Source organism: Heptranchias perlo, chromosome 20, assembly GCF_035084215.1.
Source record: "Heptranchias perlo isolate sHepPer1 chromosome 20, sHepPer1.hap1, whole genome shotgun sequence".
NCBI lineage: Eukaryota > Metazoa > Chordata > Chondrichthyes > Hexanchiformes > Hexanchidae > Heptranchias > Heptranchias perlo.
The window spans coordinates 22,675,260-22,702,806 of record NC_090344.1 but is presented as its reverse complement, the minus strand read 5'-3'; the positions used below and the strand labels follow the sequence as shown (position 1 = coordinate 22,702,806).

General features: G+C 43.6%; 3 non-coding genes across 3 annotated transcripts; 1 reads left to right on the top strand and 2 right to left on the bottom strand.

Moving 5' to 3' along the window:
- Positions 1 to 3,067: 3,067 nt before the first annotated feature.
- Positions 3,068 to 3,138, bottom strand: trnag-gcc (transfer RNA glycine (anticodon GCC)). Its single transcript has one exon. It is a non-coding gene; the product is annotated as a tRNA-Gly (tRNA).
- Positions 3,139 to 11,882: 8,744 nt separating this feature from the next.
- Positions 11,883 to 11,964, top strand: trnas-gcu (transfer RNA serine (anticodon GCU)). Its single transcript has one exon. It is a non-coding gene; the product is annotated as a tRNA-Ser (tRNA).
- Positions 11,965 to 25,585: 13,621 nt separating this feature from the next.
- Positions 25,586 to 25,667, bottom strand: trnas-uga (transfer RNA serine (anticodon UGA)). Its single transcript has one exon. It is a non-coding gene; the product is annotated as a tRNA-Ser (tRNA).
- Between the last annotated feature and the right edge of the window lie 1,880 nt (positions 25,668 to 27,547).

Genomic DNA, 27,547 nt, shown 5'->3' with positions numbered 1-27,547 from the left:
TTTTATGATTCTATGATTCTGTTTATACTCTTTATTTTCTTTGCATGCATTTCTCTATCTCTCCCTGTCTCTGTCTATTGTGTTGTCCTCTGATGGACTTCTCAGGCTTCCTTGAACGGCGTTGGCTGATCGATCCTGCAACACCAGCAGAGAAGGTTAAAGAAAGGTTGAGACGGTCGGAAAAGTAAAGGTGCAACCCCGCTGCTGCAGCCAATGTCTAAACATTAAGATCTCTTCGCTCTCACAGTGAAACAAAGCACCAATTTGATTGAAGTATACTTATGGGAGAGTGTATATTATCATCATGCCGAGACAGACAGCAATTATATCATAGAATCATCGATTCATTAAAATTTACGTTAGCGGAGGCCATTCGGCCCATCATGTTTGTACCGGTCAGAAAAGAGATATCCAGCATCACCCAACTTACCAGCGTTTAGTCCGTAGTCTTGTCGATTACGGCTCTTCAAGTGCATATTGATGTGCTTTTTAAACCCGATGAGGGTTTCTGCTTCTCCCACCCTCTCAGGCAGTGAGTTCCAGACCCCCACCACCCGCTGGGTGGAGCAAAATTCCCCTCTGCTCCACTCTAATCCTTCTACCAATTACCTTAAATCTATGACCCTTTTTATTGAACTCTCTGCTACGTGAATCAGGTCCTTCCTATCCACTCTATCGAGGCCCGTGATAATTTTATACACCTCAATTAAATCTCGCCTCAGCCTCGTCGGTTCCAGAGAAAACAACCTCAGCCTATCCAATCTATCCTCATAGCCAAAATTCTCCACTCTTCGCAACATCGTCGTAAATCTCTGTACCATTTCGAGTGTAGTCCCATCTTTCCTGTAATGTGGTGACTAAAACTGTACGCAATACTCCAGCTGTAGCCGAACTAGTGCTTTATTCAGTTCCAGAATAACCTCCCTGCTCTTACATTCTATGCCTCGGCTAATAAAGCAAAGTATCCTTTATACCTTTTTCACCACCTTAACCACCTCTCCTCTTCCCTTCAGGGATCTGTGGACATGCACTCCAAGGTCTCTCTTTTTATCGACACCTCTCAGTATCCTCCAAAGCAATGTAGTTTCCGAGCAACTAATTCTGAAACGTCTTGCTTGATAATATAAGTCGTAGAGACGAAACCAATTTAGTAAAGGGAAACTAATATTGGTGACTGGAAATAGTTAGTGTACAACTTGATATTGCTGTATACCGGAATAGAAAACGAGATTGGATGGACAGAAGAGGTCTGAAAGGGTAGCCGATCGGCTATGGGAGACAGCGAAACTTTAAACTGGCTGCATGATGTAAGTAACAGCGTCTGGTTGGTCTAGATGTATGATTCTTGTTTCGGGGGCTTTGGTTGATTAATATCTGAGAGTCCCGGGGTAAAATCCCCAATAAGCTCTTGCTGTTCAGCTACGTTGAGTGTAAAATTCACCAATTGGCTTCTGACATCTTTTCAGTGTTCCTGTTGGTAGGATTAAAGTGCATGTTTGAGCTCCAGAGGACAGAGTGCTGAAGTTTCCAAAGTGCAACACATGTGAAGTAAATAAAATGTCTCAAGATGATGCAGAGATTGATGCTGAATGTGAATCTCCCCCTATTCAGGTGGTCTCATTGATATTGGATGACGGGACAGGGAACGACATATGGAAGTTTGCCGATGACACCAAAATGGGCAGCGTTATAAGCAGTGCAGATTATATAGGAAGAGGAACACAGGAAAAGGAGTAGACCATTCAGCCCCTCGTGCCTGCTCCGCCATTTGATAAGATCATGGCGGATCTGTGATCTAACTCCATATACCTGCCTTTGGCCCATATCCCTTAATACCTTTGGTTGCCAAAAAGCTATCTATCTCAGATTTAAATTTATAAATTGAGCTAGTATCAATTGCCATTTGCGGAAGAGAGTTCCAAACTTCTACAACCTTTTGTGTGTAGAAATGTTTTCTAATCTCGCTCCTGAAAGGTCTGGCTCCAATTTTTAGACATTGCCCCCTACTTCCAAAATCCCCAACCAGCGGAAATAGTTTCTCTCTATCCACTCTATCTGTTCCCCTTAATATCTTATAAACTTCGATCAGATCACCCCTTAACCTTCGAAATTCTGGAGAATGCAACCCCAATCTGTGTAATCTCTCTTCGTAACTTAACCCTTGAAGTCCGGGTATCATTCTGGTAAATTCCAGAGAGACATTAATATAATGAATGAATGGGCAAAACTGTGGCAAATGGATTTCAATATAAGCAAGTGTGAGGTCATCCACTTTGGACCTCAAAAGGATAGATCAGAATACTTTATAAAAGGTGAAAAATTCGAAACTGTGCAGTTCCAAAGGAACTTAGGTGTCCATGTACATAGATCAACAACATGTCATGGACACGAACAGAATATAATCCAAAAGGCTAATGGAATGGTGGCCTATATGTTTAGAGGATGAGAATAGACATTATGCTACAGCTACACAAAGCTCTGGTTGGACCACACCTGGAGTACTGTGTTCAGTTTTGGGCACCGCACCTTAGGAAGGATATATTGGCCTTGGAGGGAGTGCAGTGTGATTTACTAGAAAGATAACTGGACTCTAGGCAATAAATTATGAGGAGAGATTGCACAAACTATAGTTGTATTCCATTCAATTTAGTAGATGAAGGGTTGATGTGATCGAAATGTTCAAGATATTCAGAGGAACTGATGGGGTAGATGGATAGAAACTATTTCCGCTCGTTGGGGTGTCTAGGACTTGGGGACATCGGCTAAACATTAGAGTCAGGAATTTCAGGAGTTGAAGTTAGGAAACACTTCTACAAGCAAAGTGTTGGAGAAGTTTGGAACTCTCTTCCACAAACGGCAGTTGATGCGAGCTCAATTGTTAATTTCAAACCCGTGATTTATCGATTTTTGTCAACCAAAGATATTTAGAGATATGGGACAAAGGCGGGTACAGGGATGTCGGTCATAACTCAGCCATGATCGTATTGAGTTGCGGAACAGACTCGACGGACCAAAGACCACAACCCTGTTCCGAGGTTCCTCATTGGTGCAAAATGCAAAACGATCTTGCATTGGCCGGGAATCGAACCCGGGTCTCCCGCGTGGCAGGCGAGAATTCTACCCCTGAACCACCAATGCTTGCTTTTGTAGAAGTTACATGTTCCTATATGGAATTCTGTCTAAACGAACATGCCGTTGACAGCTGCGATGGCCCAGTGGTTCAAGCGTTGGTCTCAAAACTCCATTGGGGTTTTCCTGCCGAGGTTTGAATTCTGCTCGCAACCCCCAACTGTTTAAAGATCTCTTCAATGCTCAAATAGATTAATTGGAGTTAATTGACTGCATTTACCGCTCTTCCAGCATCAGAGATACTTCAACGTGGCTGGTGCTTTTAATTGAGCGTCCAATCTTCTCTTGCAAGATTTCAAGACCCGAGAAGGAATCTCTCCCAATCTGTAACTTAAATTCTGGTCGTTTGCAAAACCTGACATTTATACTCTTTATTTTCTTTGCATGCATCTCTCTATCTTTCCCTGTCTCTGTCTCTTCTCTCTCTGTTGTGCCCGACGGGCTTCTCAGGCTTCCTTGAACGGCGAAGGCTGATCTCACCTGCAACACCAGCAGAGAAAGGTAAAAAAAAGGCACTGAGACGGTTGGAAAAGTAAAGGTGCAACCCAGCTGCTGCAGCTAATGTCTACACACTTATGTCTCTTCACTCTCACAGTGAAACAAAGCATCAATTTGATTAAAGTATACTTCTGGTCGAGTGTATATTATCGCGATGCCGAGACAGACGGCAATTATATCATAGAATCCGAGAAAGTTATGCCAAAGAAGGAAGCCATTCTGCACATCGTGCCTGTGCCGGCCGAAAAATCGGTACCGAGCCTCATCTCACTTTCCAGCGTTTGGTCCCTCATCTTGTCGGTTATGGATCTTCACGTGCATATTGAAGTTTTTATTTTTCAATGCGATGAGGGTTTCCGCCTCTCCCACCCTTTCTGGCAGTGATTTTCCGACCCCCACACCCACCACCCTCTGGATGGAAAAAAAAATTCACTCCCCTCTCATCATTCTACCGATTACCTAAGATTGATGTATCCTGATTATTGACCTCCCTACGAAGGGAAATAGGTCCTTAATATACACTCGATCGAGGCCCGTCATAATGTTATACACCTCAATTAAATCTCCCAACAGCCTCCTCAGTTCCAAAGCAAACAACCCCAGCTTATCCAATCTAATCTCATAGCTAAAATTCTCCAGTTCTGGCAACATTGTCTTAAATCTCCTCTGTACCATCTCTCGTGCAATCACATCTTTCCTGTAATGTGGTGACCACAACTGTATGCAGTATTCTTGCTGTGGCCTAACTATTGTGTTATAAATTTCTACCAGAACCTCCCCTGCTCTTATGTTCTATGCCTCGGCTAAGAAAGGAGAATATTCTTTATGGCTTCTTAACCGCCTTATCCAGCTGTTCTGCTACCTTCTGGGATCTGTGGACATGCACTCCAAGGTTTTGATGTTTATCTACACCTCTCAGTCTCCTCCCAAGCAATGTAGTTTCAGAGCAACTAATTCTGAAAAGTCTTACTTCATAATTCAAGTTGTACAGTCGAAACCAATTTGTTACAGGGAGACTATTATTGGTGACTGGAAGTAGTTAATGTACAACTTGATATTGCTGTGCACCGGAACAGAAAACGAGATTGGATGGACAGAAGAGGTCTGAAAGGATGGCCGATCGGCTGTGGGAGGCAGCGCACCTTTCAACTGACTCCACGACTTCAGCATCAGTGGTTTGTTGGTCTTGGGGTATGATTTTCGCTTCGAGGGTTGTGTTATGTGATATGCGCGCGATCTCAGCTTCAAATCCAGCATGACCCCTCCTGTTTCTGTGCTTTTAGTGAAAAGTCACCAATGTGCTTCCGATATCTTTTCAGTGTTGCTGTTGGTAGAATTGAATTATATCCAGAGAATGTTTGAGCTCCAGAGGACAGAGTGCGGAAATTTCCAAGGCACAACACAGGTGAAAAAAAAAATGTCTCAATATGGTGAGGAGATTGAAGCTGAATGTGAATTTACCCCAGTGCAGTCGGTCTCATTGATATAAGATGACGGGATAGAGAGCGACATGTGCAGATGACGCCAAGATGGGCAGCACTGTAAGCAAAGTAGATGGAAGCAGAACATTACAGAGTGTATTTAATATAATAAATGAATGGGCAAAACTGTGGCAAATGGATTTCAATTTAGGTAAGTGTGAGGTCATCCAACTTGGACCTATAGAGCACTGATCAGAATACGTTCTAACTGGTGAAATGCTCGAAACCGTGGAGTTCCAAAGGGACTTAGCGGTCCATATACATAGATCATTAAAATGTCATGGACAGGTACAGAAAATAATCAAAAAGGCTAATGGAAAACTAGCGTTTATATCTAAAGGACGAGAATACAAGGTGATAGACATTATGATACAGCTACACAAAGCTCTGGTTAGGCCACACCTGGAGTACTGTGTTCAATTCTGGGCACCACACCTTAGGAAGGATATTTTGGCCGTGGAGGTAGTGCAGTGTAATTTTGCTAGATTGATACCTGGAATCCAAGGTTTAAATTACGAGGGGAGATTACACAAACTAGGGTTGTATTCCCTGGAATTTAGTAGAATAAGGGCTGATTTGATTGAAGTTTTCAAGATATTACGGGGAACTGTTGGTGTTGATGGAGAGAAACTCTTCCCGCTCGTTCGGATGTCTTGGACTCGGGAACCTGGCCTAAAAATTGGAGTCAGGAATTTCAGGAGTGAAATTAGTTAACACTTCGACAAGCAAAGGGGGGTAGAAGTTTGGAACTCTCTTCTGCAAGCGACAGTGTTAGCTTAATTGTTGATTTTAAACCTGAGACTGATAGATTTTTTCGTTAACCAGTGGTATTAAGGGATACGGAGCGATGGCGGTTATATGGAATTAGGTCACAGATCAGCCATGATCTCACTGAATTGCGGAACCGGCTCGAGTGGCTAAATGACCTACTCATCTTCCTAATTGGTCCAAAACATGAAACGTTCATGCATTGTCCGCGAATCGAATCCGTGTCAGAGGCCAGAATTCTATCCCAGAGCCACCAATACTCGTGCGTACACGCACTGCATATGTACATTTATGTTACTCTCATAGTGATTGAAAGCAGCAATTTGAGTAAATTATACTTATGGTAGAATGTAAACTATGACGATGTCGAGACAGACGATGATGTTGTTTCAGAGCAATTCATTCTGCAAAGTGTTACTTGATAATGCAAGCCTTACATTCAAAGCAAATTTGATAATGAGCGAGAAATATTGTTGATATGAAATGATCAGTGTAGAACCTGATATTGCTCCACATCGTGCATCGTAGAAGAAAGCGGGATTGTATGGACAGAGCCTTCTGAAAGGATGGCGGAACGGCTGCATGGCAGCGAAATTTTCCAGCGGCTGCACGGCTCTGTTGCTTGTTGGTCTTTGGGTCTGAATGTCGCTCAGGAAGTTCGAATCGTTCAAAATTCCGAATGAGCCCTGTTATGTCCCCATTTTTAGTCAAAAATCACCAATTGGCTTCTTACATCTTTTCAGCGGTGTGGAAGGCAGTTTTGACTTATCTCCAGCAGAGCATGTTTGAGCACCAGAGGAAAGAAAGCAAAGGGTTTGTCCATGCAACACAAGTAGACGAAATGAAGATCATCTTTCAAGAAGTTGTAGATTGAAGCCGGCACATGAATTTATCCCAATTCAGACAATCTCATGGGTACAGAACAAAAAAGGTAAAGGATGCTGCATTGGCCTGGAAACAAACCCCTGGTTTCCCACCAGTAGGCGAGGGTTCCACCACTGAACCAGCAATGGACACACGGCTGCAGGCAGCACATGTAGCTTTGGATACATGTCTAGAACATGCACTCTGGCAGAGTTCCTGTGATTACCCTCCGCAATCGACTCGACAGCCGCGCGATGCCTTTGTGTTAACTTATAGATTCAGCATGGTCGTGAAATTCAATGGGGGTTCGAAACCAGCTTACACGACGATTGTGAAACAGTCAAATAAATAAGAGCTGTAATTACCAGGTAGTGTTTACTTCTCTCAGAGGTTAAGGGATAATCCAGCCCAATGTTCACCTTTAAGATTTCACGACTTGAGACAGAATTTCAAAAAAACTGTACCTTAAATTCTGCTCAATCACAGAATTTGGAGATTTATACTATTTTATTTCTTTGCATGCATCTCTCTATCGCTGTCCACGTTTCTTCTCTCTCTTATCAGGCTTCCTTGAACGGCCAGGTCTGGAAACCGGGGATGGAAAAGACTGTCGGATCTTCAGTCCAATTGTTGGATTTCGACGGGATGAGCTTTGCTATTTTCCGTCTCCGTTTTCGGAAAATATAAACCCAGATGGGATTTCACCTCCTCAGTCCCGTCACCTCCGGGTAATGGGAATGAACCCAATCTATCGCTCGGTCGGAACATCCGTATTCTTATTGCTTAAGTATAAAATTACGGGGTTACAGCTATATTCAGGACGCATTTTAGAAATTAACACGTAACAGACTTATGCGAAAACTAGAAACACGTGGAATTAAAGGACCTGTGGTAACGTGGGCACCTAATTGGCTCAGGAATGGGAGGCAGAGAGCAGTGGTGAACGGATACCCTTATACATTAGGGTCTCTATACTTGATTTATGTTTTCATTTATTGGAGCATAGGAACAGGAATCGGCCATTCAGCCCCTCGAGCCTCCAGGTTAACACATCCTTCCTGAGGTGGGGTGCCCAGAACTGAATGATGTCCTCCAGATGAGGTCTCACCAGAGCTCTGTGCAGCTGTAACATAGCTTCCACCCCTTTGTATTCCAGCCTTCTTGAAATAAACGGGGAGAGTAAGAGCTCAAGAATGAAAGCGAGAGAGAGCAAGACGAATAGAGACAGACAGACAGACAGACAGATCACTAGGCATTGGAGAAACCGTCGCTGTGTAGATTTCTCAGGAGCTGCTGTGAATCCCCACTGAGCTTTCGAACCACTTGCTCCACCGCAGCAAAAAGTCAAAAGCAGCAAATGGGTAATGTGAAATCACATAATCGACAGCCGATTTGTGGCGCAATCGATCGCACGTTGGACTTCAAATCACCAGCTCCAAAGTTGTGGATTCCAATTTGACTACCGTTGAAGTTGAGGGCTCAATTTTGGTGGTGGGAATTAGAACTTTGCAGCAAAACCACAACAGGATCACAAATGTTCATCAAAGAAGGGAAACAACCCTCTTGTAGCTCCTGAAAATCGCAAGAATTCAAGTATCGTGACTGAGCGGTCTCACCCGCTGGTTTAAAGCTCCAGTTAAATCCCATATTTTGTAGATGGGTTCAAAATCACGGTTTGTGGCTCCAATTCCGCAGCCTCCTTCCTGTAAACTAATAAAACTAAACAGCTCATCTGTTTTTGCAACAGCGTAGGCCGGAGGAACCACATGGCTGAACAAATAACTAGATGCATTTTGTAACACACCAATTGCACATTCTACTCCGTTCGAAATGTTCACAAAGAAAAGGATTGGTTGATCTCGATGAGAGTCAACTAACAACCTCGCCATTTCCCGACCCTGGACTGTCATATAAGGACCGCCCACTGACTGATCGCGCCGCAAGAGCCCGGTCACTCTGATCACCCGTCCCACTCTGCTGGAAGGAATATTAAGGAGAGAGGCCCTCACCTGTGGGAACGTGTCCTGTCCCCGTGATGAAAATAATATCTGCACTTTCACTTTCAGCTTCTTTCACATCCTCTGCTCCATCGCACTACATCCGGGTTTTCTGTGAACAGGTCAAAATAAACATTGGCAGAAATTCTAAGAGCATTGGGATTCAAACCCACGCCTCCATAGAAATTAAATGTAACACCTTAGACCGCGTGGCCGCGCTACCATAATGTCACAGTAATGTTTAAAGAGCTGTTTAATGCACAAATATATGAATTGAAGCTAATTGACCGCATTTACCCCGTGCTGGGGCTGTTCTCCTTCGAGCAGAGAATGTTAAGAGGAGATTTGATAGAAGTGTTCAAAATAATGAAGGGTTTAGAAAAAGTAAATAAAGAGAAACTGTTCCCATTGGCGGAAGGGTCGAGAACCAGAGGACACAGATTTGAGGTGACTGCCAAAAGAACCAAAGGCGAAATGAGGAAACACTTCTTTACCCGGCGAGTAGTTATAATCTGGAATGCGCTGCCTGAAAGGGTGGTGGAAGCAAATTCAATCGTGAATTTCAAAAAGGAATTGGATAAATACTTGGAGGGGAATAAATGCAGGGCTACCGGGAAGCGGCGCGGGAGTGGGACCAACTGGATCGCTCTTATAATGAGCCGGCACGGGTTCGATGGACCGAATAGCCTCCTTCTGTGTTGTAAACATTTTATGATTGTATGATTCTATTTATTCTCTTTATTTTTTTTGTATGCATTTCTCTATTTCTCCCTGTCTCTGTCTCTTTTGTTGTCTCAGGCTTCCTTGAACGGCGTTGGCTGATCGAACTTGCAACACCAGCAGAGAAGGTCAAAGAAAGACTGAGACGGTAGGAAAAGTAAAGGTGCAGCCCCGCTGCTGCAGCCAATGTCTGCACAATAATGTCTCTTCGCTCTCAAGTAAGTCACTTTCTTTTCATTCCTCTTCTTTCGTTCTTTTTCTTTCTGCCTCCAACACCTGTGTCCGTATCCTGTTTTTGTTCTCTCACGTGTCTCTGTTGGATGATCAAAAATTCAGACCCGCCGCTTCTTCCAGCTTTTCCTTCCTTCCACAATCATGGTCCATTTCATTGAGACTTCACTGCGGCCTTGCCCACTCTAACATTTACTTTCACATTCTTACGCCTTCAAGTTTGCTCTACATCGACCGCTGTTTCTCGGGGGCACATGTTCCGTTCTCACCAATGTTAATTTGTGCCTTGAAACCAATCGATACATTTCGATCTGCGTGACTGTTCCAGAGACAAGCACTGAGAAAGCAGGGCAGGCATTCGGAAGGACAGCGGAATACTTTTCCGTGAAATTACCATGGGATATCTTGTGACACGGGGGATGTTAACTGAAGAACTGGGTTTTGTTTTCATGGTCGTTGGCGCTTTTCCCCGAGCAATTGATGTGCGGGAGAGACGGGCGGCGCGACGTAGCTGCGAATGACGGCTGAAAGGTGCACTTTTGGCAATTTGGGCGGTGCACGAAAGTCGGAAATGTTCGGCTGGATCGTAATAGGTCTGTGGAAATGTCCGATTGAAAAGAAATGAGGAGAAATGAAAAGAGCGGCAATGGTGAAAAGTTGTCGATGACAGGAGATTGGCCGTGAGCGAAAGGTCCTTTGAAAGCTCGGCGCGGAGGGGATTTTGTTCGGAAACGGCAGACTTTAAGCGCGTGAGGAAAGTAAAGTGCGAGCTGCGTGCTTGGGTCAAATTGGGTGTTTTCAGGAAAACAGCCACTGTGAAATCACAAAAATGAAAACAGAAAATGCTGAAAAGGTCAGGCAGCACCTGTGGCGAAAGAGCCAGAGGGAATGTTTCAGCTCTGTGGCATTTATCGTCAGATCTGAATAGCTTACCCTATGCGTGAGTAACTTCGCTGTCTGCGATGCTGGTTTCCATCTCTGAATTATGTGGGTTCGAATCTCACTGCTGCCAGAATTTGTACACCCTTCCATTTTAGCCGCCTCACCAAAAACCCTTCTTAAAAAAGAAGTGCTTTTCCGCATTGCTGGTTTCCACCTATTTGCACAATTCAGCAAAGTCTGGATTGCCACCCAACTGTTTCTGAGACGGAGGTGCTGGGACTGTAAGGGGTGATCTCGGCGAAGTATCAATCAATGTGCACAATGGCGCCCTGGTGAACTGAGTACCTCTTATAGTCAGCATAATAAAAATGATATGCACCATAATTATGAATTTCTTCTTGGCATCACACTAGGATTTATTATCAGAGAAAGTACATATGCAGGTCGATTTACGTCACGCTCCGGTCGCTTCGCATCGCCTCCCACAAATAGAATGGAATCATAGAAAGGTCACAGCACGAAAAGAGGCCATTCGGCACATCGAGTCCGTGCCGGCTCTCTGCAAGTGCAATCCAGACAGACCCACTCCCCCACCCTTTCCTTGTAGCCCTTATTCTCTTTCGTTTAAAATACTTATCCAGTTCCTTATTGAAGACCATGATTGAATCTGCCTCCACCACCCCCTCGGGCGGTACATTCCAGATCCTAAACACTCGCTGTGCAGAAATGTTTCTCCTCATGTCACCTTTCGTTATTTTGCCAAACACCTTTAATCGATGTTCTCTGGTCCTTGAACCTTCCGCCAATCGGAACAGTTTCTCTCTATCTCCTCTGTCCAGATCCTTCATGATTTTGAATACCTCTATCAAATCTCCTCGTAACCGTCTCTGTTCCAAGCAGAACAACCCCAGCTTCTCCAATCAATCCATGAAACTTATGCCCCTCATCCCTAGAATCTTTACAGTAAATCTCTTCTGTGGGGATTTGGTATTAACATCGCCGAACCCCCACCATCAACATACTAGTGGTTATCATTAACCAGAAACATAACTGGACCAGCCACATACATACTGTGGTTACAAGAGCAGATCAGAGGCTGGATATTCAGAGCCAAGTCACTCACCTTCTAATTCCCTCAAGCCGTTGGAATGCTCATGTGATGGTCATCGACCTGAAACGTTAACTCTGTTTCCATATCTAAAGATTCTGCCTGACCTGCTGAGGATAAACAATTCACAATTTTCATTTCAGGTTGGCAACATAGCCAGTATTTTCATTTTGAATAAAGGAGCTTTCGCTTACTTCAGCATGCGACGAGGTGGCCGAGAGGTTAAGGCGATGGACTGCTAATCCATTGTGCGATGCACGCGTGGGTTCGAATCCCACCCTCGTCGTTGTTTTGTTTCTCTCATTCAGTCCACCCAGAAGTTCTGGTCGAAGTCCCATCCTTCTCGAAACGGCAGACCGTGGGTATTGCATTGTTTCCCGAAATCAGCAACAGTTCCTTCCAGGAAGGTGTTGAGATTGTATGGTCGCGAAATATCAGATTGTACATTGGTGTCATTGTAAAAAGAGTAAATCTTATGGTGAACGGAAGAGAAACTTATGGACCACAATGAAGATTTATGACCGGATCATTCCGTGTCTGTGTCCGTTAAAAAGGGACGTACTGTTAGTCCCGGATTATTCCGTATCTGTGTCTGTTTAAAAGGGGTGTGCTGTCAGTCCCGTATCATTCTGTGTGCGTTTTACCAGATTTTCTTGATACCTTTTCCCTTCTGAACTGAAATGACGATCCTCTCACAAGAAGAAGGTTAACCGCCTGCTTCGGGCAACTGGTAGGAAAAACAACAAAAACTGATGAGACCAAGTTCATTTTGCTGGGCTTCCATTCCAATCTCCGCACTCTATCCCACATTCAGTCCCACCCCCGCCTGGACATTATAATCTGCGATATTCATAAGGGAATGGAGAAGCCGAATATCACGGTTATAATTTTCTTAGTTGCTCAACACTGAATAGCATCAATTGCAATGATTCAGAAGGTTATCATAGAATCATAGAAACTTACAGCACAGAAGGAGGCCATTCGGCCGTCGTGCCAGTGTCAGCTTTTTCGAAGATCTGTCCAAATTAGACCCACACCCCAGATTTTCCCCATAACCCTGCAAATTAGTCCTCTTCAATTATGTCCAATTGCCTTTTGAATGATTCTATGGAATCTGCTTCCACCACCCTTTCAGGAAGTGCGTTCCTGATCTTAACAACCCTCTGTGTGAAAAAAAATCTCCTCAATTCCCCTCTTGTTCTTTTGCCAATTATTTTCAATCTGTGATCTCCGGTTACCGACCTACTTACCAGAGGAAACAGTTTCTCCCTACTTGCTCTTTCAAAACCCCTCATTATTTTGAATACCTCTATTATGTCTCCCGTTAACCATCTCTGCTGTAAGGAGAACAATCCCAGCTTCTCCAATCTCTCCACATAACTGAAGTCCCTCATCACTGGTGTCATCCAGGTCAACCTGCTCTGAATCCTCTTCAATGCCTTTTCATCCAAAAGTGTGGTGCCCAGATCTGTACAATATACTTCAGCTGAGGGCTAACCAAAGATTTCTAAGGATTAGTATGATTTCCCTTTTTAATGTATTCAATGCCCCTATTTACAAAGCCAAGTATCCCATACGCTTTCTTAACCACCTTATCAACTTACCCTGTTTTCTGAATATGAACCCCCAGGTCCCTCTGCTCTTAGAAACCCCCATAAATTGTTCCATTTAGATTATACTGCCTCTCCATGTTCTTCTTCCAAAAGTGCATCACTTCACACTGATCGGCGTTAAATCTGTCACGTGACTGCTCATTTCCCCAGTCTGTCTTTGTCCTCCTGAAGTCTGCTACTATCTTCCTCACTATTTACCACGTTACCAAGTTTTGTATCATCCGCAAACTTCGAAATTGTACTCCCTATTGCCACATCAAAATCATTTATATATAACAAGAAAAGCAATAGTCCGAATACCGACCCCTGGGGGATCCCACTGCATATTTCTCACCAGTCACAAAAAACATCCGTTCACCACTACTCTCGGCCTCCTATCCCTGAGCCAATTACTTGCCCACGTTACCACCGGCCCTTTAATCCCACGTGCTTCTAGATTTCGAATATGTCTGTTATGTGTTAATTTCTAAAATGTGTCCTCAAAATAGCTGTAACCCCGTAATTTTATTGTTAAGCAATGAGAATACAGATATTAAGATCGAGTGCTAGATCGGGTTCATTCCCATTACCCGGGGGTGACGGGACCCGAGGAGGGGAAATCCCATCTGGGTTTATATTTTCCGAAAGCGGAGACGGAAAATAGCAAAACTCATTCCGTCGAAATCCAACAATTGGTCGAAGATCCGACAGCCTTTTCCCATCCCTGGTTTCCAGAACTGGCCGTTGAAGGAAGCCTGATAAGTCCATTAGGGAGCAACACCGAAAGTGAAGAAATGCAGACAGAGATAGAGGGATACATGCAAAGAAAAATAATATAAATCTCCAAATTCTGTGATTGAGCAGCTTAAAGGAAATCCGTCGCATGTCGTGAAATCTTAGAGGTGTATATAGGGTTGGATTACAACTTTATTTCTGAGAGAAGTAAACACTGCTTGGTAACGACGGCTCTTATTTATTTGAGCATTTCACAGTGACAATGTGAGGTGATTTCGAATCCCAGTGAAATTCAAGACCATGCTTCACCCACTCATTACGTCACCCACAGGTAGCACGCGGCTGTCGAACAGACTGCATACGGTTATCACAGGAACTCTGCCAGACTGCATGTTCTTAGACACGTATCCAGCACGACACGTGCAGCCTGCAGCCGTGCGGGCATTGGTGATTCAGTGCAGAACCCTCGCCTGCCGGTGGGAAACCAGGGGTTTGGTTCCAGGCCAATGCAGCTTCCTTTACCTTTTGCATCTGTACCCATGAGATAGCCTGAATTGGGATGAATTCATATGCCGGCTTCAATCTGTACAACTTCTTGAAAGATTATCTTCATTTCGTCCACGTGTCTTTCGTGGACATAACCTTCTGCATTCTGTCCACTGGTGTTCAAACATGCTCTGCTGGAGATAAGTCAAACCTGCCTTGTGCACTTGCTGCAAAGATGTGAGAAGCCAATTGGTGGTTTTTGACGAAAAATGGGGACGCAAGGGGGCTCATCCCGGATTTGTACCGGTGAAACTCCCTGAGCGAGAATCAGATCCAAAGTCCAACTGGCAACAGAGCCGTGCAGCCAATGTAAAATTTCGCTGCCACGCAGCTGATCCACCATCCTTTCAGAACACCATGGCCATCCAATCTCGCTTTCTTGTACGATATACGATGTAGAGCAATATCAGGTTCTAAACTAATTATTTCATATCAACAATATTACTCTCTCTTTATCAAATTTGTTTTGAATGTACGACTTGTATTATCAAGTAACACTTTACAGAATGAATTACTCTGAAACGACATTGTCGTCTGTCTCGGCATCGTCATAGTTTACACGCCACCATAAGTACACTTCACTCAAATTGCTGCTTTTATTCACTGTGAGAGCGAAGAGCCATGAATGTGGATACATTATTACGAATTTATCACCTGGGTTGCACCTTTCCTTTTCCTGCTGTCTCAGTCTTTTTTTTTCTTTACCCTTCTCTGCTATTGTTGCCGGTTAGATCAGCCATCGCCGTTCAAGGAAGCCTGAGAAGTCCATTGGGGACAATACAGAGAGACAAGAGACAGAGACATGGAGAGATAGAGAGATGCAGACAAAGAAAATCAAGAGTATAACTGTCAGGTTTTGCAAACTAGCAGAATTTAAGTTACAGATTGGGAGAGATTCCTTCTCGGGTGTTGAAATCTTTCAAGAGAAGATTGGACAGAAGTTAAAAGCACCGGCCTCGCTGGAGAATCTCTCATTCTGGGAGAGAGATAAATGCGGTCAATTAACTCCAATTAATCTATTTCAGCACTGAAGGGATCTTTAAACAGTAGCTCTGCGAGCAGAATTCAAACCTGCGCAGGAAATCCTCAATTGAATTTTGAGTCCAACGCTTTGAACACTCGGCCACCGCAGCTGTGAACGGCATGTTCGTTCAGATCGGATTCCAAATGGACACATGCTGCTGTTACAGACGCGCGCATTGGTTGTGCAGGGGTCGAATTCTTACTTGTTACGCTGGAGACCTTGGTTCGATTCCCAATACAATGCAGGATCATTCTGCAACAATGAGGAACTGAGGAGCAAAAGTATACTATTTCGCCCCTCGAGCCTTATGCGCAATTCAGTGAGATCCTGGTTGATATGTAACCTGACTGCATATTATCGCCTTAGCCCCATGTCCCTTAATGCCTTTGGTTAACAAAAATCGTTCAATTTCAGTTTTAAAATTAACAATTGAGCTCGCATCAACTGCCGTTTGTGGAAGAGAGTTCCAAACTTCTACCTCCCTTTGCTTGCAGAGGAGTTTCCCAACTTCACTCCTGAAAGTCCTGACCCTAATATTTAAGCTGCGTCCCCGAGTCCAAGGCACGCTAACGGGTGGAAATCTTTTTTTTTCTATTTACCCCATCAGTTCCCCTTAATATTTTGAAATGTTCGATCAAATCAGCCCTTAATCTACAAATTCGAGGCAAACCCGAGTTTGTGTAATCTCTCCGCGTAATTTCAACTTTGGAGTCCAGGTAGCATTCTGGTAAATCGACGCTGCACTCCCTTCATAGTCAATATATCCTTCCGAAGGTGCGTTGCCCAGAACTGAATGCAATACTTCAGGTGTGGTCTAACCAGAGCTTTGTATAACTGTATCATAATGCCTATCCCCTTGTATTCTAGTCCTCTGGATATAAAGACCAACATTCCATTAACCTTTTTGATTATTTTTTATACCTGTCCATGACATTTTAATGATGTATGTTCATGGACCCCAAAGTCTTTTGTACCTCCACTGTTTCGAGCTTTTCACCATTTAGAAAGTACTCTCATCTCTCCTTTTAGGTCCAAAGTGGATGACCTCACACTTGACTAAATTCATATCGATTTGCCACAAATTTGCACATTCATTTATTATATTAATGCCTCGCTGCAATTTTATGCTTTCATCTGCACTGCTTACAATGCTGCCCATCTTGGTGTCATCGGCAAACTTGGATATGTGGCTTTCTATCCCGTCACCTAATATCCGCCTGAATTGGGAAAAATCCAAATTCAGTATCAATCTCCTCATCATCTTGAGACATTTCATTTGCTTCATGTGCGTTGCGCCGACGAAACTTCGGCATTCACACAACTGGAGCTCAAACATCCTCCGGACATAATTCAGTTCTAGCAACAGCAAAACTGAAAAGATGTGAAAAGCCAATTTGTGACTTTTCACTAAAAGGAGAAACACATGAGGGCTCGTCCTGGATTTGAAACCGGGACCTCTCCCACATAACTCAAATCAAACTCTCGAAGCTAGAATCATACCCCTAGATTAACGAGCCGCTGTTAAATTAGTTGTGCAACCAGTGTAAACGTTCGTTGCCTCCCACAGCCGATCGACCATCCTTTCAGACCACTTCGATCCATCCAATCTCGTTTTCTAATCGGGTGTACAGCAATATCAAGTTGTACACGAACTATTTCCAGTCACCAATATTAGTCTCCCTTTCCCAAATTGCTTTCGAGTAAACGACTTGAGTAATCAAGTCAGACGTTTCAGAATTAGTTGCTCTTAAACTACATTGCTTGTGAGGATACTGAGAGTTGTGTCGATTTATGGCACGCTCTGTTCCCTTTCCATTGCCTCCGACACGTAGAATTGAATCATAGAAAGGTGACAGCATGGAAAGACGCCATTCGCGCCATCGAGTCCGTGCGAGATCTCGACAAGAGCAATCCAGTTAGAACCACTCCACCGGCCTTTCCCCGAAGCCCTGCATTTTTTTTCCTTTCAAGAACGAATCCAGTTCCCCTTTGAAGGCCATGATTGAATCTGCCGCCATCACACCCTCGGGCAGTGCATTCCAGATCCAAACCTCTCGCTGTGTAAAAAAGTTTTTCCTCATGTCACCTTTGGTTATTTTGTCAATCACCTTCAATCTTTGTCCTCTGGTTCTTGACCCTTCCGCCAATGGAAACAGTTACTCTCCATCTCCTCTGTCCAGACCCTTCATGATTTTGAATACCTCTATCAAATCTTTACAAAACCGTCTCTGTTTCAAGGAGAACAACCCCAGATTATCTTGTCTATCCACGTAACTAAAGTAACTCATCCCTGGAATTATGCTGGTATATTTTATCTGCACCACCTCTAAGGCCTTCACATCTTTCCTGAAGTGCGGTGTCCAGGACCGGACACAATAATTCAGTTGTGTTCAAACCAGTGTGTTATAAAGTTTCATCCTGACTGCTATACTTTTGTACTCTATACAACTATTTATAAAGCCCAGGATCCCGTATGCTTTTTAACCGCTTTCTCAACCTGCCCTGCCACATTCAACGATTTGTACACATAAGCCCCTCTTTGTTCCTGAACCGCTTTTACATGTGTGCCCTGGAGTTTATGTTGCCTCTCCTCGTTCTTCCAACCGAAATGTATCACTTCGCATTTTTCTGCGTTAAATTTCATCTGCCACGTCTCCGCCCATGCCACCAGCCTATCTATATCCTTTGAAGTCTATCACTATCCTTATCACTGTTTACTACCCTTCCAAGGTTTGTTTCATCTGCAAATTTTGAAATTGTGCTCTGTGCACTCAAGTCCAAGTCATTAATATATATCAAGAAAAGCAATGGTCCCACTACTGATCCCTGGGGAACACCACTGTACAACTCTCTCCAGTTCGAAAAACAAACGTTCACCAGTAATCTCTGTTTCCTGCTCTTAGTCAATTCTGCATTCATGTTGTTACTGCCCCCTTTATTCCATGGGCCGCAATCTTGATGATAAGCCTACTATGCGGCACTTTATCAAACACCTTTTGAAAGTCCATATACACGACATTAACTGAATTGCCCTCATCTATCCTCTCTGTTACCTCATCAAAAAAACTCTTACAGGTTAGTTAAGCACGATTTGCCTTTAACAAATCCGTGCTGGCTTTCCCTAATCAATCCACCCTCGTCTTAGTGACTGTTAATTCTGTCCCGGATTATCGTTTCTAAAAGTTTCCCCACCACTGAAGTTAAACTGACTGGCCTATAATTGCTGGGTTTATGCGTACACCCTTTTTTGAAAAAGCGTGTAACCTTTGCAATTCTCCAGTCCTCTGGCACCACTAACATATCTGAGGATGTTGCTGGATTATGGCCAGGACCTCCGCAATTTCCACCCTTACTTCCCTCAGCAACCAAGCATGCATCCCATCCGGACCTGGTGGTTTATCTGTTTTAAGTACAGCCAGCCGTTCAAGTGCCTATTCTTTATCAGTTTTTAGAGCATCCAGTATCTCAACTATAACTTCCGTTGCTGAGACTTTGGCAGCATCTTCTTGGTAAAGATAGATGCAAAGTAGTCATTTGGTACTTAGGCCATCGCCTCTGCCTCCATGAGTAGCTCTGCTTTATCGGGCCTAATCGGCCTCACCCCTCCCCTTACTACCCGTTTACTGTTCACATGCCTGTCGAAGACTTATGGATTCCCTTTTATACTGGCCATCAGTCCACAGTCATATTTCTCTTTGCCTCTCATTTCCTTTTTCACTTCCCCTCTGAACTCTTTAAATTCGGCCTGGTGAATGAGCGCATAAAAAAGTTAGCATTTCTTTCAGCCGGAAACAGAAAGTTACTGGTTGATTAATGGCGATTTGAACAAGTATTCGATATTTTTACAGAGTTTAATGAGTTTTGCGAAATTAATACAGTGAACTAATACAGTAAAGTTGAATTCCTGATCGGGAACCGCCTCAGACAGCGCATTACTGCCCATCCCTGGGAAACAAGATACTATCGAAACTTTGACAACACATCGAAGGTCCCGCTACAAAGTCACAGCTTGCCAGCTGTTCCGAAATTTGGAACCTGGACAGGGAGTTAAACGCTGGACCTTCAGCTCACTACCCACATTAAAAGTATTATACTCTACCGACTGAGCTACCCAGGCTCGATACGACATAAGCTCCCATCGTACATATTCATGGGAGGTCTCTGAATTATCCCAGCAGCCGTCGAGCAAGGGTGAGGTCCGTTTGATAAAATTCTCAGCAACGTGTTGAGGAGAATCCTTGTTCCTGTTGAAAATGATGCAAGAAACATGGACAGTGAACTCGTGAGTTTACAATTCTTCTTGTTTGTACCAAATGTCTTGTCATTCGTTAGCAGCAATTAAAACAACACTTTACCCAGCGGCTCAAAAGCTGAACTTGTCCCACACGGGAGCTGGAAAAGGCCTCTCGACCTTTCAGCGTATTAAAATCTGTAAGCTGAATAATTTCACCCGTTACACAGTGACACCAGGCAGCATATTTCTCTTCCAAATTTTCCCCACACGGAACTTCCAACCGATGAATATCGGATTAACGAAAAGAAGAATTGTTTGTTTGGTTCTTTAGATTTAAAGATCTCGTACCGGCCCCTTTGCCATATGAGCTGCCGCTAAAAGCCCCCTCTCCCCCTATGAACAAGTAAACTGGCACCTGCTATTGCAAGACGGTAGGCCAGAGGAACCCAAGTGCTCACATGGGAAAACTAAGAAGTAGAGTGTTGACCTCCATACGTTTGTCCCACAAGGGCGTATTGTAAAAAGGATTGGTTGTTAACAAGATGCGTTATGGAGCGTATCAGTTGTACCTTGAACTCCGGTCAAAATGTTCGGAGTAAAAGGTTTGATTATTTTAAACGATGCTCGAACTCACAACCTGGTCATTTCTGGAGCCCATACTGCTATAAATAAGTGACACACGCTTAACAATTGTGCAACACGAGAGCAGCGAACAACCGACAGCATCAGCGCTCCTGCCAAACAGCTTTATTTTCGGTCTCTCAATTACCACTTCGAGATCTTTCTCAAAAAGAAACCTCCAATCAAGATGTTCTCCGTTAAATAACAATTCCTCAATCAAGAGAGTTTTGATCGATCATGACTAAAGTATGTACAATTTCCTCACCTGTTCCTTTTAATCCCTGGGATGGTAACAATCAGGTCCTGGAGATTGGTCTATCTTTAGCATAATTATTTTCTCCATTGCCATTATTTTACTTATACGAATCCCCTTGATTTATTAACAATTTTCCTCGTGTCTCTGGTATGTTAGCCTCATCCATTTCTGTGACGACCGATGCAAATTAAAAATTTCGCAAATCTGCCATTTCCTGATTTTCAATTACAATATCAACTCCATCTGTCTTTAAGCGGCCCCCATTACTCCAAGCCTCCCTTCTTTCTCTGAATACACTTGTAAAAACCTTGAGAGTTGTCCTCATTTTCCCTCACAAGTTTTTCTCCTTTTCCCTTTTTGCTCCTCTGAGGATTTTTTAGTTTCAGCACCACAACAAACAACACTTCGCTGCAAAGTTCGGCTCAATAGTTGTCCAATGTCAGAGCGAGAATTGTCTGAATCCCTAATTTATTTAATGTAACAAATACAATCATACGTAATCATCCGTGTATCAACGCACTGATGGATACACAAAGATATACACAGCGAGAAATGCAGGCAGTATCGGGATGCACAGGGAAACGGACAAGCGAAATGGACAGAGACAAAACGGCCTGAACCCCCAACAGTGAAGTGTCGCTGATAGATATTAGTGCGAGGAGGTGGGGGCAAAGTATTAGCAATTGGCGCTGAGGCTTAGCTGGTTAAAGCATCTGTCTAATAAATAGGAGGTCCTGGGTTCAACTCCCAACAGTGCCTTGTGCAGCTTATTATTTTACCGAATTTGTGGAATTAAGCGACAAAATAACAACGTGGTGTTCGTATTTTTCAGGTTTCATGAGGAAACGGATACCAGAATGACTGTTCAAAAACGCCCTTTCATTCCACAGACAGACCTCTCAGAGAATGTGTCTGTAACACGTTAATTTAACGACACCTTCTTGTTTCTGGGCTCGTTGGGATCGGGGTACAATTCACGATTTGAGGTTCAAAGCCGGAAGACATCCCAATTTGGACCAAGACTTGTGATCTTGACCTGCGGGACAAACGTTTGCAAAGAGGAAAAAGAAGCCCTCAAATCTCCAGGCCCAGATGAAATATATCCCAGGATGTTAACAGAAGCAAGGAAGGAAATAGCGGAGGCTCTGACCATCATTTTCCAATCCACCCTGGCAAAAGGTGTCGTGCAGGAGGATTTGAGGATTGCTAACGTTGTACCATTGTTGAAAAAGGTAGACAGGAATAGATCGAGTAAATACAGGCCAGTCGGCCTAAACTCGAGCTGAAGTATGAATCGTCATTTAGAAAGGCACGGATTAATCAAGGACAGTCAGCGTGGATTTGTTAAGGGAAGGTCGTTTGAATTGAATTATTTGAGGAGGTATCAAGGAGGATCGATGAGGGTATCGCGATTGATGGAGTCAACATGGATTTTAACGAGGCTTTTGACAAAGTCCCACAGGGCAGATTTGTCAAAAATGTAAAAGCCCATTGGATCCAAGGGACATTGGCAAGTTGAATCCAAAATTGGCTGAGTAGCAGGAAGCAAGCGGTTGTGATCGACGGGTGCTTTTGAGACTGGAAGGCTGTTTCGAGTGGGGTTCCATGCGGCTTCGTACTCGGTCCCTGCTTTTCATGGTACAGATCATCGATTTGGACTTAAATGTAGGGGGCATGATGAAGAAATTTGCTGATGATACAAAAATTGGTCCTGTGGTTGATAGTGAGGAGGAAAGCTGTCGACTGCAGGAAAATATCCAGAGAGCAGACAGGTGGATAGAAAAGTGGCAAATGCAATTCAATCTGAAGAAATGTGAGGTAATGCATTTAGTGGGGGGGGGGGGCAAAAAGGCAAGGGAGTATATAATAAATATTGCAATTAATTTGCCATTTACACGCCCATTCTGCGAATTTACTAATGTCTTCCTTTATTATTCGCATTTTTCTTTATATTAACTACAGCTCGCAATTAGGTGTCGTCCCTAAGTTTTGAAATTGTACTTCCGATTCCCGTGTCCAAATCATGAATGTAAATTTTGAACAAAAGTGGTCCCAGCACCGATAAATTGTGAACAACAGTTGTGCTAGCATCGATAAATTGTGAACAACCTTGGTCCCAGCACCTATAAATTGTGAACAACAGTGGTCCCAGCACCGATAAATTGTGAACAACTGTCGTCCCAGGAATTTTGATCTTGAACTGCAGTTGAAACTTTTTCACAAAAGAAAATAACGTCCCCAAATCGTCTCACGTGAATCTCAAATGCTTTGGGAAGAAGTCCAATAGAAACAATCAGGACTTTAAAGGCACCTCAACGACCTGAACTTTCGTTGAATGAATTGTGTTAGCCATTGCATTCGACCGTGAAATCGCTCTTGACTTTCATCTCATTGAAGCAGAGTGTGGCCGCTTTGCATCTGTGAGCATGTCGGTGGCGTGTTTACATTTGATATTGATCGCTTCCAATTTGTAAAATTTCATCAATCGTCAGGAAAAAGAAACCGAGAATCGAGTTGTCCCTCTCAGTGATGAGCTGAAGGGATTGGTGATCCAAGCAGATCTAGAAAATGCGTGGTGCAATCGGTCAGGAGTTCCAAATCCACCCTCCAGCCACTCGGCAATCATATTGAATGAACTTTACTCTGGCCCAGTGTCGCCGCACTGAAATCGAGTATTTCTCCGGCATGTTTTTCTTCATAGTTGCTGGTTTAAGAGTGAAGACTGGCTGGTTGGATTTTCACTCCGACAAGCTTTAATCATTCATTTTTCACTGACTGTAGACAGTTGTTGTATTGGTCGCTGCAATCTCAAAGTTTAGCCCAGTGAATTATTGGTTTAGCAGGTGATCTCTTCACCTGTTCTCGGCGGTGTTATCCGTTAGCGTGAAAGTTTGATTGTTCGAGCCCTTATTTTATTTTTCCTCAGGATTCATCGTCTCAAAGTTCCAGGGTTTCAACGCATGTTTTGGAATCAAGAAAATGTACCGGAATCATTGCCAGCTGAGCAGGGCTGATATTCTACCATTTACCCTGCGGTCGGAAATCAGGCACATGAATGATATAAAGGAATGGAACATTGGCTTCACGGTAATTACAATTCTCCTTGACAGACAGGCCCCCGAAAGGCCCGAAGGGAGGCCGCATTCGCAGCAGGAGAGCTGGTTCGCTGTGACATGGAGATTTCTGTAGTGAGTGAGACCAGACTGTTCCAATGTTCAGAGAATAAATTTCACACCCTTTATTTTGGAAAAGCAAAACGGTGGGGATTTTTGTCATAGCCCGATGCCTTTCGTGTTGTATCAGATGTTCCTCGTTGCGTTACTTTCATCTTGATCGGAGAACCAGTTCGGGCGCTCCTGTGATAAACAGCGACAATTGCCAGTTAATGTTAAATTTAACAAGGACTCCACTGCGTTTTTAATCCCACTCTTAAGATGCAGTCTATAAAATGAAAAAAATTCATCACATTCAAAGCATAAAAATCTTATTAAAGTTTTGACTGTCTCTCGGTAAACACGTCAACATCGCCTTCAGTTTGAAGTAGAAAGTTATCGATTGATTCATAGTGATTAAAGCAGGGATTCAACGACGAACAGGATTTAATTCGCTTCATATAATTAATTTAATAAGTTCATAACTCTTTTTAAAGTTAATTCCCTAACTGGGAATCGAAACTCGCGGCGGCAAGAGTAACGAATTCTCACCACCAGGCCATTGGGGAGCTCCCAAGATTGCGCACGAGACAAAGTGGAACTGATGACATTATTTTTTCTTTCGCTTTTTCATGATTCATTCAGCTCTGTGTTTATTCTCAGGCCTCTTATCTCTCCTTCTTTTCAGCTTCTGACCGCGGATATTCCTGTGGCCAAATATCAATAATATAGAACATCTCACAGCCCCGGTATATTTGCTGTTTCTCTGTGCAGTTCTGTGCAAAATCAAACTGCACGCAAATACCGACAGTGCCTCTCTCTCACTCCCCACAGAAGCAGCAGGAGATGCCACTTTAAACTGCCAGTTGCTTCAAACGATTCATGATGGACCTGCGTGACCTTGCAGTTTTCCAAGGAGCTGCATTCAGTGCGTGAATTTTGGAAATAGGAACATGTCCATCAGCAGCTTGTGGTAGTATTTTACCTCACTTTCCATTTCATGTACATGCCTACTTGCACTTGGTGATGTCATTGCCTGAACATCACCTCTGTCGCGATATTATTTCGAACAGAAAATGCCATTTTGTGCGAGCAGTTTGTTTGGCAGGAAAATTATCTGAATTACAAAGGGCCAAGTCGGAAAGGCCGCGTTGCTCTGTTTGTTCGCAGCAAAGAATTTTCAGCGTTTCCTTGGGGTTTAGTGTTTAGGATTCGGCGCTTTCATCATCACGGCAAAGGTTCGATTGTCGGTCTCAACATCCGCATATTATACACTCTACCATAAGTGTACTGTACTCAAATTGCTGATTTTTTCATTGTGAGGGGAAGAAACATAAATGTGTGGACATTAATTACGAATTCATCAGCTGCGTTGCACCTTTTCTTTTCCTACCGTCTCAGTCTTTCCATCTTTACCTTTCTCACCTGGTGTTGCAGGTTCCATCATTCTTCGCTGTTCACGATGCCTGAGAAGTCCATCAGGAGAAAACAGGCAAAGTCAAGAGACAGAGACAGGGAGAGATTAAAACATAGAAACAAATTGTATAAATGTCAAGTTCTGCGAACGAGCAGAATTTAGAATGGAGCTTGGGAGAGATTCCTTCACGTGTCTTGCAATTTTGCAAGAGATCATTGGGCTCCGAGTTAAAAGCGTCGTTGGCGATGGAGCACCTCTCTGAGGGAGCGAACAAGGTCCGTTCGTTCAAGTTCATATTAATTTGAACACTGAACAAACTTTAAAAAGTAGCACTGCAAACAGGATTCGAACCTGTGCAGGGAAACCCCATTGGATTTCAAGTCCAACGCCTTAACCACTCGGCCATCGCAGCTGCAAGCATCCATGATGCACAGCTATAAATCAGAATGCGTAGGGTTATCACACGAGATCTGTGACACTTTGTTCTCTCAGACAGGTTTCCAACTGGAAACTTACAGCTTGTTAATGTGCTGACTTTGCTGTTTCGGTGATAGAATTCTCATTAATCACGTGAGAAACCGGGGTTCGATTTCCGGTTCGTTTCGGATTATTTTCATTCTCCATTCATAAGATCGCTTGAATTGTGCAACATTCGCCCTCAGCTTCAATCTGCTCACCATTTGAGACATTTTCCATTCTCCACTTGTGTTGCGTCGAAGCTGGGTTGGAAAATCACATTGCAAGTCTAACGCCTTAATCATTGGGTCATCGCAGCTGCAAGCGACAAATCCGACACCGCTGCAGAAGAGAATGAAGAAGGTTATGACAGGAGAACTCTAAGACTGTATGTTCTTTTAGACAGGTTTCGAACTGAGCGCCTGCCGCCGGCTGCTGTGCGGACTTTGTTATTTCAGTGATCAAATTCTTGCTGTCTGCGCGGGAGGCCCGAGTTCGACCACCGCTCAATGGAGGAGCATTTTTCATTCTCCATTCATGAGGTCACGTGAATTGGGATACGTTCACATGAAGCTTCAATCTGAACACCATCTTGTGACATTTTCCTTTCTCCATGTGTGTTGTCGTCGACAGAACCTCTGCATTCTGTCCTCCATGCACTGGAATTAAGACAATCCTGCCGACTACACCGCTGACAAGACGTGAGAAGCCAATTAGTGATGTTGAACTAAAAATGGTAACACCGCAGGGCTCGTCCGGGACCTCTCACATAACAATCAGCAAATCCCCAAAGCGAGATATCATACCCGAAGACCAAAGAGCCACTGATAACAGAGGGGTGCAACCAATGCAGAATTCTGTGCCACCCACAGCCGATCGGCCACCATTCTCTGCATCCTATCACTTTTTCTATTCCGATGTACGGCAATGTGAAGACGTACATTAACTATTTCATATCAACAATATTAGCCTCTCTTTACCACATTCGTTTCGCATGTGCGAGTTGTATTATCAAGTGAGACTTTGCAGAATTAATTGCTCTAAAGCTACATTGTTGTCTGTCTCGGCATCCGCAGGTAATCCACTCTCCCACAAGTATAACAGTGACGACACTTCAAAAATACTTCATTGGCTGTATAGCGCTTTGGGAAGCCTTGAGCTCGTGAAAAGCGCTTTATAAATACAAGACTTTGTTTTTATACTGGGCTAAAAGTACTGATGTTTTCACTATGAGGACGAAGAGACATCAATATGTGGACATTGGCTACGAATTCATCATCTGGGTTGGTCCTTTACTTTTCCGACCGTCTCAGTCTTTCGATCTTTACCGTTCTCTGCTGGTGTCGCAGGTTCGATGAGCTTTGGCCGTTCAACGAAGCCTGAGAAGTCCATCAGGGGAAAATACAGAGGGACAGAGACAGGGAGAGATGGAGAGATCTAAGTATAGAAAAAAAGCTTGATTATCAAGTTAGCAGAATTTGAAATGAAGCTTGAGAGAGATGGAATCATACATTCATAGAATCGTTCCTGCACAGAAGGAGGCCATTCGGCCCATTGAGCCTTCCCCGGCTCTCTTTAAGAGCAATCCAGTTCGTCCCATTCCCCCGTTCTTTCCCTGTGGACCCGCTAATATTTTTCCTTCAAATACTTATCCAATTCCTTTTAGAAAGTCACGATTAAATCTGCTTCCACCACCCTTTCAGGCGATGCATTCCAGATTATAACTACTCGCTGATTTAAAACGTTTTTCCTTATATCGCCTTTGGTTCTTTTGTCAACCACCGTAAATCTGTGCCCTCCAGTTCTCGACCATTCCGCCAACGGGAGCAGTTTCTC